General features: G+C 36.3%; 1 protein-coding gene across 4 annotated transcripts in view; it reads right to left on the bottom strand.

Moving 5' to 3' along the window:
* Positions 1–21,466, bottom strand: part of LOC116173152 (zinc transporter ZIP11) — a 73,168-nt gene that overhangs the window by 40,400 nt on the left and 11,302 nt on the right. The gene's annotated exons all lie outside the window — the stretch shown is intronic.

The raw sequence follows: 21,466 nt of genomic DNA, 5'->3' as shown, positions 1-21,466 counted from the left end.
AAATTAGATATTTATAAATCAGTGATGCTTGGGAATCTTTTAACAAACTACAAGCGCATCGCATCTAAGTTATCGTTGTTTGACGTCCAACGATTTTTATATTTAATTCTGTAATCTTGTACCTACTGCTTGGAATCGGCCAATTGGGTTACTTAACACTACATACACACGTTACTTGGCGGGCATTATTTCCAGCATAAAACAACTTCAACATTTCGATTTTCTCGTCAGTTAAATACATGATAAACAATTTTATGATTAACTAATTTATAAACTAGTATAAAATATTTAATAAACGTCAAAGGCAAATAATGAAACGTGATCGCTGTTTTTTTAGGTAATTCCAAGGCATATCTGATTTATTGAAAAATGTACCTTTTTATTTTGTTAATTTCTACGATTTGAAAAACGGAAAATTATTATATAAGTAATCGTATGAACAGATGCAGTATTTTTTTCTCTAAAAAAACTTCTTTAGACTTTTGCTCTAAAATAATTATAGGGGAGCTATATTGCCAATAAAGAAATTACCATTGAAATCCCTATGCTGCGTCGCGCTAGGCACCACCCTGTATAAGGAATCAAATGTAATGAATTTACGCCAACTTTACTGTAACAAAATCCTCCAGTTCATAAAAACATCCAAAATTACTGCCCAACATGCACTCTCATTATACCTACACGCCAGGAAGACCATAATATACTTTTTCCAAGGTCTGAGAAAACAATCGGTAAACGATGTGCTCAGTACATTGCTCCAAGGCTTTATTCCATTCTACCGCGCGAAATGGAGAAGATATCTACCTATCCCGCTTTCACGAAAAAAGTTCAGGTGTGGATACTGGAACAGCGCTATGTACTATTTCGCGAATTTTTAATGGAATTGTTTAGTTTAGTTTATTATTTTTAGTATTTTTTTAATGAAATGAAGTCAAGTTTGATTTATATTTTTTTTGTAAATGCCCCATATTCATTACAAGTAGTTCAAACGACTTCGGATTTTGGCAATATTTATTTTTCTTAGTTTCCTTATGTAGGTATCTTTTGTATTCAGCTATATAGTAGAAAAATAAATATATTATTAATACTATTTCCTTCTCTTAGGTGGTCAACAGGCCTTAACAATGTCAGTCAATTTTTTAAACATATGTTTAAAGCACGCGAGCGCGGAAAGTAATGCACCTACATCTGAAAAAAAGATTATGCTCTATATTCAATGTGGAATATCGACGTAAATAACGAAAATACCATCTTTTTTATACAAAATTTTATTATCTTTCTTTTTTATATGGATTCTGGATTACGATAGGAGGGTGAACAGTGTCCACGCGTACTTAGGCCTCAAATTCGGGCCCTTTGTACTACCTCCCTGACTAGGGTCGCCCGACCCCTCAGCATCACTCAAGCCATCCCACACGTGAGATGAACCTTAGGACGCTGGAAGGGGAGGCGGCTCTAATCGTAGCCATGTCCGGCCAGGATTCCCCCAACATGGATCGTCTCAGTTGGACTAGAGCGGGACATTCACAGAGTATGTGGTATGCCGTCTCGTCGTCTGTGTAACATCCTCTACAAGATGGTGATTCCACCAAACCCATGCAGTGCATGTGCTTGTTTAGTTTACAGTGCCCAGAAAGTATGCCCACGAGTAACCTCAGGTTCTTCCTTGATAGCCCTGTACAAAAACGCGCCAAGCTACGAGATGGTCCTCTGAAGGCTTCTCTCGCATGGCGACAATCTAACATCAAGTTCCACCTAGCCCTGTGCTGGGTTTGGGTGTCTTGAGTTATTAGGTTGTTTACAGTTTTAACTGTAAGTGGAAGAGCCGGCTCTGGACCATAAAACGCCTGTTTTGAGGCCAGTCGGGCTAATTTATCGGCTTTCTCATTACCTTCCGTTCCAGCATGCCCTTTGACCCATACGAGCTCAAGGGTGTTGCTGCTTGCTACTTGCTCTAGTACGTGGTGACATTCGGAAACCATCCTAGAGGTAATTTTACAGTGACCAAGTGACTGCAAGGCAGCCCTGCTGTCACTTGAGATTCTGATAGTGACTTTTTTATATGAAACTTTACTTGCTAGAATGCGCGGTTACCGAGATATCAGCGAAAAAGTGCGATTTGGAGCACCTTTTTTCCAAGATGGCGGCTCGAGACATTGGAGTTTTGGTCCCGACTTTTAGTATGTTCGAATACAAGCCCTAATGTACCTCTATACCAATTTTCAGCTTTCTTTCAATTATTTCCGCTATTTTTCCTAATTTGACTGGCCTATACCGGCTAACATACCGATTATCAATTTTAGTTCAAGTCTTGTCTTGACAAGATCTAAACTCCACTCTATGTTGTGATGTAACATATCTGACAGTTTTTGAATTTTATCGTTCCCGCTTTTAGGCATTTCATTAAAAGAGAAAAACGGCACTGGAAATGTTGCGCGTGAAAGAGACAGATGGCTCCGTGTTCCCTTCAAGAAAGAACGAGCTGACTGCGGAGAAAACTTTTTTTCGACACAACTACTACTAAGGTAGCAATGGTGTAAGTGCGTTAGTTTCTTTGCTGTTGACTTAATAGATGCTTTGTTATCATAATTTTGAATTGGTAGGGGCTTTGTCTAAATTAGGCAATAATTGTGAATGAATTAGCAGTTAAGTAGGGATGGTACTTTAGGAGCGGATCTTTGAAACCGTTCCCGTCAAGATATTTCAATTGCCTTTGTGGAGCCTTCAATGACATTACTTCAGGATTATTGATTGTCAAAATCGGGTGAATAAAATGTTGTACAGACTGCCAGATCAGCAAGAGCTTCTCGTTTGCGTTTGTTGCATTTTGGCCAGCAGTATTATGAAAAAGGAGAACAAGAGGAAGAAAGGGAGAGAAGGTCGGGAGAAGAGAAAACCTAAAACAAATCAAACAGCCCAGACAAATGGAAATTTGTCGAATCACGTATAGTTAAAAACTGCATGGAATTCTCCAGTGGTGTCCCAATCTTAAGATAGACTCAATGGACTTTCCCGAAGTTTTCAATTATTTTTCGGAATGTAAATTTTCAAATATATCTAATTTTACGGTATACGGAATTTAACAGCCAAATCAGATGAAAAACTTTGTTATTTCTGAGGTGCATTTTCACTTTATTTACATATAAGTGCAATGACCCACCAACTGCATTTAACATCCCTATAAATTGACCAAATCAATTCCAACATGAAACAGTATGATGTTATTAGGTGTTTTTCAGTAAAAGTTCGCAAAAAATGCTGTCTTACAGAACTTACAGAGATTAAATGAAAATTTAGTGGTCCACTGAAATGTCCACGTGAGATCACACACTAAATACGCAGCTTTCATTTGGTTTTGAGAATGAAAAACGCTTTTCGTAAAATGTGGCGCATGCACTTTGCGGAAAATCTTTAACCTTCATCACCTGTTGTTAGGAAAATTCAACATCCCGTCGAACTTCTACGATCCTGCTACGTATTTTCCGAAAACGGCGCTTTTCCTCCCATTTATGGAAGTCATTAAATGAATTCGGGGATCGCGGTTTACACATTTTTACAAATGACAATTAAATTATAAACCGCCCCATCAAATCTCGATATTCGGTCACGTTACCGTTTGAGTGACACGTTTACCTACAAGAAACAGGAAGTGAGATACCAGGAGGGCATCATACGAAAGGATAGTTCCGGTCGTAGTATTGATCGCTCGCGATCCTGTTCTCCTCGTAGTTCGGTAAGGTAAGATTCTCAGGTGGGGCTTCGCGTAATTTTTCCTTAGGGTGAAACTTAAATGAAAAACGTACTTGCTAGAAAGAAATTTTTCGCGTAAATAAACGAGTTGTAGTGAGCTTTAACTATACGGTTTTTACGAAGTACGTTTTGCAAAAAGAGTAGTTTGAAGGAATTCGGTTTCTTTAATAACGGGATCTCAGCAGAGGGTAGAAGGTTGAGGAATTTTCGGAATGGAGAAATCGCAAATTTGAGCGTTGGGCGTTAACGGCGCAGCCTCGTTTAGAAGAATTTTGTTAGGCGGAAAACAGAATAGGGAACGAAGTTTTTCCCAAAAAGTTGATGGAACGCCGTTGGTTCTAAATAAGCGCATATTTTAGCCGTAAATTTATTCAAAACGCTGTCGCTTTAGCTTCGATTACCTGTTAAAGAAACGAAACAGAAAAGCAGTTAGAGGCGCCAACGCTTTAACAACCGAGACACAAAAGACTCCGAAAGTGTGGAGTGAATAATTTGAACGTGAGAGGCCATAAACTAGATTGAAGGTATTTTATCAAAGGCTCGCGCTGATCGATGCTCTGCGCCACCCCTTATACTCAGCTTCTTTGTTAATGGCCAGTTATTACTAAGCTCTTTTTACTTGACGTCGTAACTTATTCTCGCATTAAAATGAATGTTTCTCGTATACGGATTGTCTACAAACCATTCAAACGTTTCCTTCGGCTTTATCTAAATTTGACCTTTTACATAAGTTCCCTCATCAACATCTTTTATTTGACATCTTGTTGATTAAAAATTATCTTTATCGTGTACGCATTGACAAATATGATGTTGACGGAAGCTTTTATATGTTACCCGATAAATTTAATAAAATATACATTAGGTAACTTACTTCAGATAGCAGATAGAAATATCTGCAGGAAGGGTCCGTTCATTTAGCCCCCCCCCCTCCCACATTAATACAAAAATGAACTAATTTACTCTGCCTCGATCGTGCATTTATGCTCACGGTTTGTGCCTTATTGGAAATATTTCGAAAAACCAAATAGCCCCCTTCCCCATTTAAACTTTTTTGTTGGATATTGCATAGTACTTTAATAATTGTGCTTTTATGCTCACCGTTTGTGCCTCTTTGGTTTTGGAAATACTCTAAAAAATCTCCCCAAAAAAAACTTCTTCATACTAAACGAGCATGTTACATAATAGTATTTCGATCGGCTGAAGTGCCTCTTTTCTAACCCAAATACACGTATTTTCTGCAATTTTATGTCGGAAAATTTTAACTTTTTAAACAATCCACTTGTGTTCGGTAAATAAAATGGTCTTCGCTAATTTGTACACAAAATTGTGTAAGTTTGAGTATAACAAAGTTTATGATTTTTCCAGATATCTAAGAAACCAAAAAGGCACAGACTGTGAGCATAAAAGCACAATTTATTGTGGCATAGTAGATACTAAAAAATGGTTCATTTTGGGTTAATGAGAGGGGAGGGGGGGGGCTCACTGAACGGATCTCTGCAGGAACTTTTAACAGATTTGGTGCAACTAAATCAGGAGCACCGACTTGTATAAAACAATTAACTTATACTGTAAAATCTTCCTATATATTCTTTTTATTTTAGATATTTTTAAAATATTCTCGAAGTGTTCCTTAAAGAGCATATAAACATGTTTAGAGATATTTCGGCGATTCTTCAAAATTATTCCGAAAATGTTTAGGTATGGTTTGGAAGATTTTTAGACATTTTTTAGAGATTCTTCAAATATTTTTTTTGCAACTATTCTTTAGGTTTAGAGATTCCTCACAGACCTTTAGAAACTCTACAGATTGTTCACATAGATTTTAGAAGTGCACAAGATTCCCCACACATACTACAAAAATTCTTCCTAGATTCACATAGGTCCTTCAAAAGTTTTTGATATACAGTGTGTTTCAGACCACCCATGCCGATATAGTACACGGAAGGAAGTTGAAAGGAAAATATTAATAACTAAAAGCTATACAGAGAAACCAATTTTGATATTTTTGATTTCCCGACGTTACCGGAAATAGCAATTTTCGGAGTCAACTTGTTGCATTGACCAACCGCAATTTCTTTTGTTCATTCTACCGGTGAACACGCTGCCGCTCAGACGCGTAAAACTTGCAAATTGTTCATATAATACATTTTCAAGCAAAAGTTCTGTCTTGTAAAAAGACCTTTCTAACGAGACCCCACTTGACCACCCCTTTCCATTTAAAATTACAAAGTTGACCAGACCCTCGGTAACTTCCAGGAAATCGAAAATATCAAAGTTGGTTCCTCCATATAGCTTTTAGTTTTTAATATTTTTCCTCCGTGTATTATAATATCTGAGAAAAACGGCTGGCACGGGTGGTCTGCAACACCCTGTATTAGATGAATTTTTAAAAAGATTGTGTAATTATGTTTAGGTTTCTCATAGATCCTTCAAAACCATAGAATTTTAATATAAGAAATCTTTACGGCCAAGAGAGCGAGAGGGGGGGGAGTGACTGTCTGGAATTGTAATACTAAAACATCCAAATGAACAAATCCATAAGAACTCCAGGGCGGTACCTCTTTTCAGGTTTATTATCTGTGCAAAATCCCAGATCTTTGTATAACAAAGAAATACCTTAAAAGTTCATTCCAGAATTCCAGAACAAAGGAATTTTCATACTGAATTTAGGTAAAAATTCCGACAATTGTAAGAATTTATATTTCTGTCTGAATGTACGTGCGTACGTTGGCAATTTTCATTTTCATTAGTTACGGAAACTAATTACAACGGGCCGGATTTTTGAGCAAAAAATAAATGTGTAACGCTGCAACAGCATCGAATTTTTTTTCAAAAACCAATCAAAATTTTTATTAAGGTATGCGAAAGACCTTATTTTTCTGTAAACAACCTACAAAAATTGTGCCAGGTTTTATTACAAAAACTGAGAAAAGGTAAAAAAATTAAAATATTTTTTTCGGCAAAACTAAATTCATTTTACGAGTAATTAGTAGGAATTACAATTATTAATTACACCAGGGTGGTGACTTGCGTAACGCATCATAGGGATTTCAATGTAAAATTCATAAGATGCGATTATTGGCTCCCCAAATTTAGCAAATTAGCAAAAATGTATTAAGGTTTTTTGTAGAAAAAAAATTTTTACGTCAATCAACCGTATTAGTTTTCAATTTTTTGCATACTAAAGACGGAAAATTGGAAAAATAAAACTCCCAGCTGTGATGCCATGGAATTTTATAATACAAAAACTACGCCAATATCCGTCATGCCATGGAATGTCAGCAATAAAACAAATCAAATTCTATCAAAAAGTATTATATTATTTAGAACAGCGAATTCAACATATAAAGAAAGACCAAATTACTAAAAACGGTTTCCTAATATAACAATTTACAATAAATGTTCGAATAAGTCACCATTAACTGCAAGACAGTAACCAAGTCGATCATAAAATCCATTTCAACTGCTGCTAATTGATATCTTTTTGTTTTAGAAAATTCCATGGCATCACAGATTATTGGAAAAGATGTGGGTTTTATTTTTCCAATTTTCCGTCTTTATACGAACAAAATTGAAAACTAATACGGTTGATTGGCGTAAAAAAAATTTTCTACAAAAAACCTTAATACATTTTTGCTCTAAAATAATTTGGGGAGCCAATAATCGCATGTTATGAATTTTACATTGAAATCCCTATGATGCGCTACGCAAGTCACCACCCTGTATGTGACATTAAAATAAAATCTATAATCAATCAATAGAAAAACATGAGCAAAAATTAAAAAAAAACATAGACAATAGCACGCGGTGTTCCCAATAGCATGGGCTGAAAAAACTATTTTTTTGAAATTTCCAAGTTGTATACATAAACCCTAAAGTTTGACAAAATATGAAAAAAAAATTAATTTTTGCAATATTTTTCATAACATGTTGTTTTAATTTGGTTTAGATCAGTTGATATCTTCCGGTCGCGCGTAGGGCCTAAGATTTACAAAATATTGAAAATGTCACATTTTTTGTTTTGTTTTGTATTACATGAACACCTCAAATTCAAAAATTAAAAAAATTATCGCAAAAATTGAATTTTTTCATATTTTAACAAACATTAGATTAGATGCTTACCGATTTTAACATTTTGTCTTGTTTTGTCTATATAGTTGGCATATTTTCCTTGCTATTACAACTCCGAAATATAAAAAAATGAGTTTTTGCGACCAACCCTAGTTCCCAAGCTGTCGCCCATTTAAGTACTGACCGCGCCTGACGTTGCTTAACTTTGGTAATGGGATGAGAACCGGTATGGCCGTTGTCGATAAAATTGCTGTTCTAAAGGAAACAATTGCAGAATCTTTTCTTAAACAAAGTGCACACGAAAAGGATTCAAACTTTTTAAAAGATCCGAAAAGATCGTGAGACAATTTTCGCATGCTTGATGTAAAGTGCGTCAAAGATCGCAGAGGGAAAATGCGTTGAGTCCTGTGTTAAGAAAAAGATGCACAAAATAATAGAAGCCAATTTCCAATTATGTACCAATAAACAATTGACCGTGATTAATAATCGTTTGAGATGTAACATCCATGGAGCTTAGCAAAGTAAAAAAAAATTGTCTAGCCATTACCCCCCCCCCCCAAATGGCTGAGCTAGGGGGCTGTCGAAAGTGGCGCCATGGAGCAGAATTTCACAGCTGTAATTTTACATTCTAAGAAAGGACTAAAGAGTATAGTTACTTAGATCAGGTTCAAGAGGCACAAATATACGGGGCCCCGGTGGTAGTTACGTCACTGCTCAATTAATAATGTTACGGTCGCTTCTATCCATTCATCTACTTATACGTATAAAATGATTTTAGTGGTCGTCACCCCTTCTTCAGTATACAAAAGCTGAATGGAATGCAAAAATGTGCCCCTACGCGGAAATTTTCGCATTAACTCCAATTACACGTTATTTCAAATTAAATTTATTACATAAAGAGTGAAAAAATCGATTAAATATAAAACACGAAATAAACCGTAACCGATATGAAAAAACTATTAAAAGTTAACTACGAAGGAATGCGGTGGTTGTTTGGTCACTTCTGACGAGGCTTGCATTGAATGTAGATTCAGGCAGGATAATTCTTGGAAGTAAGGCGTCAAAGCAGCCGCGTACCACACCAGCATCATTGCATTTCTAGGTCCAAATAAAAATGCTACCTCGTTAAAAGGAATGCGGCTCCATCTATGCACGTATATATAGAAACACAAACACAAGCTTTCGACATTCCATTCTATCAATATAATTAATTACGTATAATAAAGTTGAAAATTTGTGAAAGGTAAAATATGTTAAAAAAAATATTCATAATGATGGACAACACCGCCCCCCTCCCCTTCTCCTTAATATAAAATGTAAATTTACAAATTCTTTGGCTGCAACATAGAAATGTGCAATATTCTAAGAGCGAGTCTGATGACCGTCTCCGACCTGACTCAGTTCCGAGAACTCTAAAATGTTGGCTCAGGTATGCACATTGCCGCAGGTATACATGTCTTACATAACTTTCCTTGTCCCACTTGCACATCCGCAATGCTTCTAAGGAGGAACACAGACAGAATTCGAGCCATTATCAAAACCAAATTACTCAAAACACCGGTTTAATAATATAAAGGCGGCCCATTGTATTTTGCAACTACTAATTCCAGTGGTGGTAGCTCGCGTTCGATTCGGTTATGAAAGGGATATGTCATTTCAATGGTCGATGTTTGTGCGGCATAATAAAAACGCAAGTTGACCTACTTCGATGGAAAAAAAACTGGTAGATAACAAGAAGCGGAAACGAATGTCATTCCAGTTTCAGTCGCGCCAATATCGGGCTATCAACGAACGGCGGCGTCTTATTCTTATCTGGTTGGGGTAGAGTTCAGGTTCACGGTGCAACTTCCGGTTGTTACTCAATGGATCGTCTTGTATGAATGGAGGAGAGAACTACCGTGCGGTCCCTAACTTCGAATTCGGTGTGATTGCCAACGAGTCGACTAATTTAGCAGCGGGGTAACTTGTAGGCGTGAGATGACGATATCGAACAGATTTTTCATCTCGAATAATACTTGACAAGGTCGTTTCAATAGAAATGTCACTTGCATACGTAAATAATGAACAAGGCTCTATTTATAACGATAATAAGAACGAGAAAATCATCAGCTTCCAATACAGAAGTTCCCCCTCAAAATGTTATTAGGTAATGCGAATACCTGTGGTTGGATTAACAAATTCAAGGTAAACCCATTAATGAAGCTGAAAATTATAGTGCGAATAAAAAGCTGAAGATAGATGAGTAATTATACTTCGAAATATGAATAATGGAGCATCTTGGGGACAGGGTTGGGTCTAGCGCACTAGTCACCACATGCTATAACGGAAGGGTCGGCAGCTCAAGCATAATCAAGCAAGGATTTATAGAGGGTAAGAAGGGTCCCAAGAAAGTAGACAAGGTTTAACAAATATGTACGTAAGAAATGGAATTGTGTAGGGCACCACAACGAAATTTTTTTGACTCAATGTATGCTTTGGTAGTCCCAATTTAAGATCGACTATCTGCTAATAAATTGCATTGTATAGGATTTTAAAAAACGCAAAAGTCTTGGGCCTTGGCTAGTACGAAGTCCATCATGTCAGTGTTGCAGTGCCGTAAGTGATATCAGGGCGGTTTCGAAAACTTTGTTTGGGAAATTAGTATTGATTTAAACAAACAGTGGCAGCGTACGATTTCCTTACGCAGGGATTTCGCCAGTTTTGAGTATCGAGAAGTAAGAATTGAAATTTATTAATACCAGGGGCAGAGAAAAAAATGTTTTATGAAAGGTATTTCGACTTTTATTTTTTGAGAGTTTGGAATAGATTGTAAATAAGCCAGTGGCAGCGTATGATTTTTTTACAAAAGGGGTTTTTGAAACATAAATTTTAAAAATTTGTTCTTCAAATCTAGGAGGATACCAAAGGTAGATCTTTGCATATTGTACATGGAATTAAGATGAGACCAGTGGAAAAAGAAAGCAATAATTCACAAGAAGACATTTTTTGAGAGTTATGAACCCAGAGTGGGTAAAAAAGCTAGCGAGGGTGAAGAAGACAATAATACCGGAATCGTAGGGGAATTCCGACAACTCGAAAATATGATGGAGAAGCTGCGAAAGAACAACAAGAAGCTCAAAGGAGTATACGAGAAGATGATGCCTGTCTCGTGATCACGTAGCAATACTAAAAATACCCCTTGTCAAAACTGTAATTTTTTTATACTTAATAAATTCCTGGTACATTCTCCTGTTTAAAATATACACGCCTCTGAATACTAAACAAAATTTTAATCCAACCAAAGGAATCGTATCACTGAAATTAAATGCAAAATTCCCAATCGAGGAAGCTAAATAATCAAAATCCTTTGTTTGGATTCGATTTTCATCAATAAATACAATGCAAACGCCGTTTCATGCAAATAATTTACAGGAGTCGATTCCTTTAGGAATATTCAAGTTACATCGAACAAAATATACCTTATTTGCGTGGGTAATAGTAACAAATTAATCTTATCTCTCCTTGGAAAATGCCGTTTACCTTTAGAAATATGGAAATAGATCGCTTCATTTTCTGCACCGCCTCGGTAACGTTATCTTCGTGATGAATGCAAAATTTGTCGGAAGTTCGTATATATCGCGAATCCAAGCAAACCTCGAAACTAATACTCGAGATCGTGATTACGCACAGAAACAAAATGTCAGTGTTCCGCTGTGTTGATAATAATTTTGCTCAATTTATCAACTAGGTCTTGTTGCGGGCAAATGCATCAATTAATGGTCTTTAAATTCTCTACCGTATGCTGTTGTGTACAAAATTTTACTTATTGCACAAGGCGTGATGTCAGTCAACTTTGAGGAACTTGATTTTAATCAGCTGATACTGTTAGCGATCCGAAAAAACTCCTTTATTTTATAGGACATGTTAAATTGACATTTATACAGGTTTGAATGAGTAGGCTAAGCCCTTCTTTAACTGTAAGGATAGATAAAGTGAAACAGATGATTGTGCATTCTAATGACAACTGTCATTCTTATTTCAAATGCACGATATAAAATGACGTTCAGAACATATAAAAATTCTGTTTCTATGGAAACGATCGCGGGGCAGAACCTAAGTTTGCTATTTTTGATGTCTCCAAATTAAATTCAGAACTGTCAGAAGCTTTAATAAAGTTTTGTATTATACACGACGATTAAGGGAAACTAATCATCTCACTGAATGGTTAAAATACCCCTTTATCGTCTTGTATAATAAATAACTATTGTTTATCACACTGTGTTTTAATGTCACTTTATTTTCTCGCGGTAAAGTTTTGTATTATACACGACGATTAAGGGAAACTAATCATCTCACTGAATGGTTAAAATACCCCTTTATCGTCTTGTATAATAAATAACTATTGTTTATCACACTGTGTTTTAATGTCACTTTATTTTCTCGCGGTTTGCTTTCAAAAGTTCTCCTACTGCTCAGAATTGTTTGAATAGGTTTATCGCTCGAAAATAAACGGTCGTGCTACGAATTAGGCTAACTTCTGTTTTAACAGAAAATTAAACTTGCATGTAACTCACACTTTGTCACCAATCTGATTTCAATTGTCGCTTCTTAAGGACTCGATAGAAAAATACGGACAACGTTCTTGTTTAGAGACTCAAAACAAAACTGACAACACTTTAACCTCTACTTACTAAACTTTCAGAAATGAAAGTTTTAGCACATCTAAAGATGGTATATAAACCGCTAGCAAAATTAGCTGCGAAATAATCGCAAAAATTCTCAAACACAAATACTACGTGCTAACTCTTTGAGAGTCTAACCTCGTATGCCGAAAACCCCCTTACAATCCCGTTTCACTAACGTTGTATCTCGAAAATGTACATGTTGTTATCGCTTTTTATTTCCAGACATACTCTCGTTCAGGTTCGCTATGAAGCGGTATATGTGTAAATTTTTCCACATTGAACAAGATATAAATTCAAAACCAAATTTTTGAAACGGCAAAGCGGCCATCTGTTACAGTTAGATGTGATCGGCGTATACGAAAACAAAAAGGGCTAGAAATTACAGTCTTAGCCGAAATAAAAACAAGTTCTTTTTGTAAAAGCGGGCTTCCTGTTTTTGGCTTTCGCAGATGCAACTTGTAATCAGTTTCATCTCATATATCAACTATAAGTTTGGTTACTCAGCACGAGGGGGCAAGTTAAAAGTCACCTGTTAACAAAAACTCTTTGGCTTATAATCTCTGTGCGATATGAGAAGCGATTCACTAGTTTCAAAATATTATGTTGTCGAGTTGGAAAGGACCACCAAGGCCTTGAAACTTTCCATACAGGATTTTATTGCACCAAGGATGAGTCGCCTCATGTGCACTTCATTCTTCCCCAGAATTTTTTACCCGCTTATCTAACCCATTGTTCTCTAAACTTTACCTTCCGTTGGCTATGCAAATGCGGTCCTCTTCTATTATTAATGAGTCTGGGGCTTAACCTCTGTGTTATAATGTGTATTTATAAACAAATAAATTATTATAATATGTATTTACTGTTTCTTTTAATTATTACATAAACTTGATAGTTTTGCCAATTAATTTGTTAACTAACTTTTATGGATTTATTAATCAAATGTCAGGGGTTTTCGCTTTTTTCGAGAGTACGTTACAGGCTTTACTTTGCAACATTAACGTACACCGACTAAACTTCCGGGCTTTCAGAATCTTCATAATAACAATAATAAATAAATAAACTTTTGGTAATTTCACTGTTATTTTGCGTTCCTTGTGTCATAACGTAACCCTGACTTAGTTGTTCGATCACGTGCCACTTTTCGATTTGAAATTTAAGCGGGAACCGGTTAGCTTTTGGAGGGAATAGCCATCTGTGTTTTTGTAGTGTGAAGTTAGCGTAGAACCTGGGGGTAAGTACACTACATAATGGTAGTAGACAGTTGAATAGGAATTTAACACACTACTACTGACTTTCTGACCCCGTTTTGAGCTTCACCACCATGGATTCCCACCAAGATAATGTTAGTATTTGAATCGGCCACGCCTCACCCTATGCACATTACACAGCTTGGCCTTGCCTCGTGCTAATTCCAATCACTAACCGCATTTATCAATGGGAGCGGATATGCATATTTCTTGCTTTTGATTAGGGCTTCAAAGGTATCGTTCCACAAATGAAGAAATAGCCTTCTGATGCACATGCGCATTTTCGTTATGATCAGTTTGTTTCCTTTTATTAAAGAAATCTCAAAACAAATTGTGTGTGTTCTTCAAATGCGCAGTACGATTTTTGGCATTTGCGATGTGATGCTTTTGGTGTGGTTCATCACCAGTAGTTGTGTCTTGAATCTAGAAAACCGGAACTGTTAAAGAGCCGTAAACGTCCGAAGTACCTATGTGAAATCCGATGAACCTGTGGAGAAATCGAATAATCTCAGGAATTTGAAACAGCAAAATGGGGAGAATTCAAGGAAATAAAAAACTTTCAATAGTTTGAGAGATAGGAAATCTGAAGACGTTGAAGAATCGGTCCAAATCGAAGAAAAAATGAAACAAGTATAAATTGTGCACAACTCTTTTGCAGATAAAGCGCATTTTTTTTAACCGAAATAGCTTTTGTTTTGACATCACCAATGGATATATTTCTTGCAGACGTCTCAATCGCCCTTTGTGAGTACCCTCTTTCGACAATCCGTTCTTGAGGTAGAAGGGAATATACCCCATTACGATAAGAGGCCGAGGAGGAGGGCCAAGGTTGGTAGAAATTAATTCCTTTCGTTGAGACCTTTCATTAGAGTACCATGAATGATAAAATTAGTGCCACTTCCCCCATACCCCTCCACTCCGTACTTTGATAATAGAACATAAAGAAGGGCAGTAGTTAGTAGAAAAAGGTGCCTTTCGTTTACACCTTTAATTAGACTACAATGACAGTTAACCCCCCTCCCCCCCTCAGGCCCCGTCGCTCACTCGAAAAAGAGTCGCACGGGAAAGTTATAGTTTGTACAAACCTTTTTATTTTGATGAGACCTTTCATTAGAATAGGTACCTTGAAGGGCAGAACATGTGCTCCCCCCCCTCCATTTAACTTGGCACCACTAAAGGCATGCGTATGCAAAATCTGAGACCAATTGGTTGTCGTATGTGAAAATTATGCACGTTTTACATTCAAATACAGCATGTCCGGAAATAATTCGAGGGGGGGGGGGCCTTTTAGACAGCGAAATTTGATGGCCGTCTGGCACACCTTCAAAGTATAGACTACCTACTGCAAAGGACCATTCCCCTAGAAGTAGTTCGAAACGGCAGAAGTGGGTCCGGACGGACGGACAAAACGCAAACAATAGCACATTTTTTTTAATTCTTAAAAAATGCGCTAAAAATGTTTTCGCCTTATAGAGAGTAACTTTAGCGCAATTCCCATGAATTGATCAGTACTTCCCGAAAGGTCATGTAAAGAACTATGTATGTGTATAAAGGAAAATACTTATGGCATAAATATGCGTATATAAAAAACTTACCATTGTGCAGTCCGCGCATGCGTGCACCTGCTGTTTAAAATATGCAATATGTTTGCCTTTACTAGAAAAAGCTTTAGTTAAAATTTCAAAAAAATATATCCATAAACAAGAAAGTTGACATTTCGCATGCGCACAACTGAGTTTTACAATATATTGCATATATTTTTTGGTTAAAGTTTCAAAAAATATCTCCATAAATAAGAAAGATCGCATTGGCGCAGTTTGCGTATGCGCACATCTGATTTTTACAATATGCGATATGCTTGTCTTTACTGGAAGCATTTTTGGTTAAAATTGCAAAGCAATATCTCCATAAATAAGAAAAATGAGATTACGCAGTGTGTGTATGCGACATCTGATTTTTACAATATGCGATAGGCTTGTCTTTACTAGAAGAATTTTTGGTTAAAATTTAAAAAAATATCTCCATAAACAAGAAAATTGACGTTGCGCAGTCTGCGCATGCGCACATTAATCGTCAAGATTTAAACCTAAATGCACAAGTTGTGTGTTCACCATCCATTCTCTTTCATACTTTTCGTCTTTTCTATTGTTCTTCATAATTCAAATGAAACATGTCCAGATAAGTTGAAGACGCTGAATACACCGAAGAAGTTGACCGCTCGTAAAATCAGTCCAAGGAAAAGGCAGTTTGTAGGTTGCTGAAGGTTTCGAAGCCTCTGAAAACCTTGGAGGTTTCAGAAGCACTGAAGAGTTTGAAAATGTTGATAGCGAAGGACGAAAAACATTGTTACATTTGTATTTTTCTCATTAAATAGAGACTGTTGAACTCAAAAATGCGCTTCGGTGGTAATTGGTAGCTGATAAGTCTGGAAACGGTTGATTATTAGGGAAAATATACAAGTTATCAAAAAATGTGTTCTTCAATGACTACTAGGCGGTAAACATTTTAATTATACAGGGTTGGTCATAAAGTCGTGGCACACAAATATTAAGGTACGCCCTGTATATTATTGAAATTGAAATATCGAATAATATACAGGATGTTCCACTAAAAAAATGCAATTTTGGTGTGCCACGCCTTTATGACCAATCCTATATAATTAAAAATAATTATTACTGCCTAGGTGGTAGACATTGAAGAACTCTCAAAACTTTTTTCGTTATTTTGAAAAATCGATTTCGTATAACGTGGTAAAAATACATTGCGGTTATAGATTTTGTAGCATTTCTTCTTATTTTTATTTATTTTTTTTTCTTTCTTAATGCGTGGTGAGTGTTCGTTCATTGGTGTTACTGATATATATGTGTTGCTATTATATTATGCTTGACAGGGCTGCATGGAAGATCAGGGTATTGCTACACTGAATGCAGTCCTTTCCCACATTATTCTTATTTTCTTTATTTATTTTATTTTTGTTTTCCTATTAGTTGTTTTTGTGGGAATAAACATTATTATTATTATTATTATTATTCATATTTTCCCGACCGTTTCCAGACTTATCAGCGACCCTGTATATTGTTGATCATATTGGAAATTTGGCGACAGTATGTCTTTGAATCTTGGTTGATAAATCTGATGTTTTTGCGGTCATTTGTTTATGTGCCGTGGAGAAACAAACGATGTATTCACGAAATTGTTTAATCGGAATAGGAACCATGTCTGAAGGAATCGAGAACAATCTCAGAAAATTTTTTCGAACGTTATTTCCGTTGACGGAACTGAACCGCGATAATACTCGAGTGTTGTACCGTAGTAAAAGATGAAAAATATAGTAATTAATAAGGATCGTTTAATAAAAACAGAATCAATGTACAGAACAATAACCGAGAGTCCGCAGCTTAACGTTTCAAGTACAACCTCTTACTTCCTGCATCTACGAGAAGCCCATCAACATTCCAATGTAAAACAATCATAGAAGACAGCGTGAATAAAGTGAATGGTAGAAATTTATAAAAGAAAAATTTATGCATGAAACACCCTCGTAAATTACGACAAGTAATTTATTGTACACAATTTTTCTGTAGGTATGTTTTAAACAACACTAGCGTTTAATGGCACGTTTACAACATTTTATAGCAAGGCGTTTCAGACTAATCATTAATAAATCGAATCGTGATCACAGCGAGAAGGCAGAAGTTCTAATTAGAAATACCGACTGCTCAGAAAGTGAAACGCGACAGATGGAGCCGTAACCGCTAATCTTAAAACGCATCTCCCCAATTTAAACAAAAATCAACTAATTAATAAAAATGAGTTCATATTAAGTTTCTTTACAACCGCGACGGGCGGAACACGTTACTTTGCAGGAGAGCCCCATGTACGACCTTGAGGTACTCCGTGTATTACTTTCATAGACGTTTGCCATTTTGATTGAGGGGGCGAATTAGAAAGAAAGCTCCAAAACTACCATAATAACGATCTTATAAAGCAAAGCGATCGTAGCGTAACCCATAAATTTAATGAGACGGATGTATTTAAAGTAAGCGTATGGAAAGAGGGCATCACCTTTTAAACAAAACGGTCAAAAGAAAATGACAAATTCCAATCGGTTCTTTTAGATCTGACAAAAAGGAAGCCGCAAATTGGTTCCTATAGCAGAATAATATTTAGAAAGTCGTTCGATAAGCACGTGTTCTCGTGGCATCGCAAACAAGGTCGGTATTCAGGTCGAATAAGGTCGCCAAGTTCCTGATAGACTGCGGGGCTCCTGACAGAGACATACTCTTAAAACGTGTTTGTAACCGAAGAAGACAAAGATATACCAAAAAATATACGCCAATGTTAATAAATTTAAGGACGATAAGTTTTACAACGGTCAAAGACAAATGTTCCAATAACGCGACGATATCCGTATGTCCATTCTTAAATTGAACGACTTTCTTGAAGACGTTAATGAATTATTTTTATTATTCTTCAAGGACTACCTCTAGACTTAAAAGGACAAATTTAATGAAGTCAACTAATTTACTATACATTACTACTGTTACTATTACTAATACATCAGAAATAGCTAAGCGGTGTGATCATAGACACCAACACGTCTACCCTACATTTTTGAAAGATACCTACGCAATAGCCAGTTTTTTTAAAGAAAACCTCGGCACGTGAAATTCGTGCCTGTGAATCACTGTTCCTAATCGCTGTCGATCTAACGAAAAGTTCGACTCTTCCGTATTGTGTTGTGTTTGCAAAAAGCTATAGCTAAACTCCTGAAAAGTTGTGGGATAGTGTTAATTTCTTCCTTTTTTATGCGGAATCTACAGTTTGCTAGAAAATTAATGAAAAAAAAACACAAAACACATTTTTTGTATTTTCTTGTTTGGCCTTAAACAGAACTGTAACTAAAAATTTGGCGCAATTGCCCCCTTGACCAAGCAGACTGACCACTGACGACAAATTTCAAATGCGGAGATTAGTAGCAACATTTTATAATTTTGGCTTCTTTAAAAAAAAAATCGTTTTTTAATATATATTCAGTGTTCCTGACAAAATTTTCACACTGTATATTTGGTGATGTAATTGCCATGAAAAATTACTTCGACGAATTTTCCTGAATGTTTCCTACTTTTCAACTCATTTCATCGAATTTTGGCGATTATTTGTTTTTCATGAAATTTCCTAAAATTTCGAAGTTTGATATTTGAAATTTTTTAATTTGATTTTTGTGTACTAACACACGGTGTTACATATACAGTGTGTCCACATATTGAATAAAGTGTATACAGTGGCACCACGCTCAGAAAGTCCATGACAAGGCGTGTCCGAGGGCGCTAGAAATTTAGACCGTACATTCTGATACAAAATTTAAAAACACTTTAAGGGAATTACATACCTTATCAGATCGTAGATCCAAGCTATATGCGTTTTGAAAAAAGACGAGTTTGTATAAAACTGGAGACGGAAAACGTAAAATAAAGCAAATACAACAGGAAAAGTGTAAACTAAAATAACATGAAGCGTCAACTGTCAAAACGGAATAATTAATCATTATGCCGCGGAATGTATCGCGTGGTTTTGCAGACTTTCTATTGGCCAGCTTGAATTATTTCAAAATTAGTTCGCATATTTTCCGGGGCTTTTCTGAGCATGGTGGCACTGTATAACAAATTTTTTTCGAGTTGGATCTTCATGTTCTGAGGATGGCTCATGCTTAGTCTCAAATTAAGATATTGAAAAAATGAGCCAATTTAATTAATATACAGGGTGTTATTGGCCGAATTCTAAAAACTAATCAAGAGTAAACTATATTTTAGCAAATATAACAAAAATGTATGTAAAAAAGTTGTTTAGAATTAAAAGTTATGGTAGACTTTCAATTTTCATACAAATCAGTCTGCTTTGATGTTTGTTACAAACATCAGTTCGAAAGTATTGCTATTGGACGCCGATGAAAAAAATCAAAGTAACCTGATTTGTATGAAAATTGAAAGTCTTCCATAACTTTTAATTCTAAACAACTTTTTTAAATAAGTACATTTTTGTTATATCTGCTAAAGAGCTTCGGTTGGGAGTCCCCCTCAAAAAAGTGGTCAAATTTGCATTTCTTCTTTAATTTTTTTCTCATCAACCATGAGTTAGGAAGACTGGTCGCACGTCTTTGAATACGTTTTGGGGTATGAAAAGTGATTTAAAAAAGTGTTCGACAATTTTGCTCTTTTAACTCGTCAAGTATGTGCACATCAAATTTCGTGGAATCTCTGCATTTTTGTTGTCCGGCCAAGAATTGCAGTGGAATTTTTTTTTTGAAATTTCAAAAACTAATTTCAGATTCGTGATTTTCATGTTCAAAAACCCCCAGATACCAATTTAATCGAAATCAGAACTTTTTCGCTAGGGGTGTGCGCTTTCGTGGTAGGAATTTTAGAAACACACAATTGAATTACAAGTGGTTTCCCCCTATTTCGACCTCGCTGAATCTGAATTTGCCTGCTGTCAAGTCTGAAAATGAACCGGAAGGGTGACATTCAAGATGGCGTCCAATATGGCGAATTCGGACCACCATGCTGTATTCTCCGCCTAAAAGGTTTTTCACTTCCGGCCACTTACATCCAGTTCCTTGACTCGAAAAACGGGGTCCAGACCTTTGTACTGTAAAAATCTGTTATTTTAAATAGACGGAGAATACGCCAGGGTGATTCAAAAACCTCCATATTGGACGCCATCTTAAATATCTCCCTTCCGGTACATTTTCAGACTTAGTACAGTGCAATTAGACCCAAACCTTCACATCCAAAGTAAAAGTTTCTTTCCAGCTCCAAATTGTTGCGGGTTCGAAATAGGTGAAAAGCACTTTGTAATTCAATTGTTACACGAATTGGTTCAAGCATTTGGATTTTTTCAAAAGTAGCCCTGACTACTTGGTTTGATCCCTTTTACGACTCCTATTTTTTACATAGTCATATGTAACACCAGTCGTGTATAATATACAATTGCAAGAATTTTTTGAATTTTTGGGAAACATTAGAGCAATATCAAGTGGGTTGCCACGTTACGTAAACCGGTTTCGAGCATTCCAATGAAGTAATGTACAACTGAATGGTGACAATACGGATGAGTGCGATTTTTCTTTCCGATGCGACGATCGTGCTGGTGTGGTTCTCGTCGGGGGAAGGAATCTTGAGTTCTTTTTGAGTTTCTCCCGTTAATTTACCCTCAAATACTTGTTTTCTGCTTTGGTCAACGGGAAAAAGAGAAACAATTTTAAATATCCAAAATTCAAGAACAGCCCCATCCAAAGAAACACAAGTTCGATCATTTTGAAATCGATTTTGATTTGTTATTTTGTATTAGTAAGATAAGGAGCATGTGGAACGGTATGCGTATCGTTGCCTAAGCTAATTAATTTGAAGAGGAGAAGCCTTGTTTTAAGGTACTAAATTATCAGTTAAAGGAAGTATTTTTTAACATCGCCAAAGGGTCAGTATTACATCTGTAATTACAACGAACGGACAGGAATTAGGTACCTGGTTTTTCGACAAACACTGTCACGTGCGATATAAGCGATGCAGGCGTTCCGGCGGTGGCGTGGAGGAATTTTCGAGTGTCGTCGGGAATATCGATGTTAAATTTTATGAGAGGAGGTGAAGAATGAAAGTAAACCGGGGTATCTGGAGTTACTTTGAAAGAGAGCGTAGTTGGCTGTGACGCTAATTTTAATTCCGGCAGTCCCGCTGG

Source organism: Photinus pyralis, unplaced genomic scaffold, assembly GCF_008802855.1.
Source record: "Photinus pyralis isolate 1611_PpyrPB1 unplaced genomic scaffold, Ppyr1.3 Ppyr1.4_LG6, whole genome shotgun sequence".
In the NCBI taxonomy this organism is placed as follows: Eukaryota; Metazoa; Arthropoda; class Insecta; order Coleoptera; family Lampyridae; genus Photinus; species Photinus pyralis.
Note: the sequence above shows the minus strand (reverse complement) of the source record. Positions and strands in the feature narration are given on the sequence as shown.